This window comes from Arachis duranensis, chromosome 5 (genome assembly GCF_000817695.3).
Source record: "Arachis duranensis cultivar V14167 chromosome 5, aradu.V14167.gnm2.J7QH, whole genome shotgun sequence".
NCBI classification, from domain to species: Eukaryota; Viridiplantae; Streptophyta; class Magnoliopsida; order Fabales; family Fabaceae; genus Arachis; species Arachis duranensis.
In genome coordinates this window covers 105,428,873-105,431,290 of record NC_029776.3, presented here as the reverse complement: position 1 = coordinate 105,431,290, position 2,418 = coordinate 105,428,873, and positions in this window count along the sequence as shown.

Here is a 2,418-nt window from a genome sequence, read left to right as displayed (position 1 = left end):
TAGAATTTACCTTTAAGTTTTAAAGACACTTTTTTGTGACATATAAAACCAGACGCACTCCGCCATTTTGACTAACCTGCTTGGATACTATGATTTATATCATGTTCAATCTCTCCATTATCGTGTATGATGCACTTAGTTAAGATATTTTCTCCAATCTTCACCTCTGTATTAGGGTTTTTCTTTCCACGGCCGAAGTTACATTCAGTATATTCTATATTGCTACGGCTTATGTGCAAACCATACACTTCTAGAGCTTCTCTCCATAAATCCAACTTCTTATTTAGGTATTCCCTTTACGCTCCCATAAGGACGATATCATCAGCAAAAAGTATGCACCATGGCACAGGCTCTTGGATATGCTATGTGAATACTTCCAAGACTAATGTGAAAAAGTATGAATTTAAGGATGATCTTTGGTGTAATCCTATACCAATAAGAAAATCTTCTGCCACACCAACTTGAGTTTTTACACTAGTTGTAGCCCAAGCATACATGTTTTTCATTGTACAAATATATGCGATCCTTACTCTCTTCTTTTCCAAAACCTTCCATAAGACCTCCCTTAGCATCTTATCGTAAGCTTTTTTTAAATCAATAAACACTATAGGTAGATCTCTTTTATTACTATGATACTTTTCTATCATCTTTCTTAACAGGTATATAGCTTCAGTAGTGGATCTGTCTGGCATAAAATCAAATTGGTTTTCTGTTATTTGTGTCTCTTGTATTAGCCTCCCTTCTATCATCCTTTCGCATAACTTTATGGCATGACTCATGAGTTTGATCCCTCTATATATAGATCCTTAGTGCATGTTTGGGTGCCATTATTTTGTTAAAAAAAGATCTTTTTTCAATGAAAAAAGATCTTTTTTTTATTTTTTAACATGTTTAGCAAATTTCTAGTAGTAAAAGTAAAAGCACTAGTAAAATAAAAAAAAGATCTTTTTTGAGAAGCTGTAATTTACATCTTTTTTTAAAAGATATTTTTTCCTTAAAAAAAGATGTTTTTCATATAATAAATAAACAAAAAAATACTTTTATATTATTACACCCAAACATAATTAATAGATAAAAAGACCTTTTTACATGAGATATCCAAACATAAAATTACTTTTACTTCTCTATAAGATCTTTTAAAAAAAGATAACTCGAAAAAAGATCTTTTTTAAAAGCTCACCCAAATAAAATTCTTTAATTAATACTTATATATAAAATTAATTGTTTGAAAATTCAAATAAAATTGATTTTCCAACTTCTTTCATAGACTTCACTAATACAATAATATTAATTATGTTATGTTTATACAAAAATAATTATTTATCAGCTATCATATATAGAAATATGTATTTGATATCTGATAAAAAAAATTTAATATACTATTATAAATAAGTTTGAATATTTATCTATTAATATTATAACTTTGATTATTTTACTAGGTTAAGTTTGATTATTCTAGTGACATTATTTAATTGAAAAAAATGTGTGAATTAATATACATAAAAATATATAATTACTAATTTAGTGATTGTATTTTGGTGTGCGCATAATATTTTTTAAATAATAATTATATAATCTAAAGTCTTAACTATTCATTTGCATATAAACATTTTAAACACGTCTAATTAATTTATAGTTAAATTTTATATTTTTATCCATGCATTAACAATTTTTATTCACTTCAAGCGCATGTAAAATATCTCGGTGCTACTGTTAGGGAGTACAAAATATTCTCTCAAGAGCCTTGTTTTTGCTTTTTGATTTTGATGATAACTTTTGTGCCACATAACACATGGTAGTCTAGGTTATGTTCGATACATGTGTTATTAAATTATTCTTTTATCTTAACTCATGATAATAATAAAAATAATTTTATGATTTATAATTTTATTCCAATAAAATATATAAATTTAATTATTTTATTTTTATTTTTATTTTTTATAGATAATATTTTGTATATATTTAATTTTACTTTTATAATTCAATTAATCAAAAAATATATAACAAAATATTTTTTTATTTTTATGTACTTTTTATATACTCTTTCAATTTTGTTATATGTAAATACCATAATTTAGCTAATTGGTCTGTTAGAAATAAAAGTCGTTGATCACGTCCATATTTACATTTTTAGGTTTTTACCGTGCATGAACGTAGGGGTAGCAAAGCGGGCCGGCCCGTCCCAACCCGTCCCGTCCCACCTAGGCCCGCCTCATAAATGGGCGGACCGGCCCACTCCGCCAACTAAAATGGGTTCAAAATGCTAGCCCGTTCCGTTTTATGGCGGATTTGCAGGTCGGCGGGCTAGCCCACTTGACTCTTTTTTTTGAAAAATAAAATTCATTAAAATTAACCAAAAAATAATAATTAAAAAGTCAAATACAAATAAAAAATAGTCAAATTATAATATAATTTTTT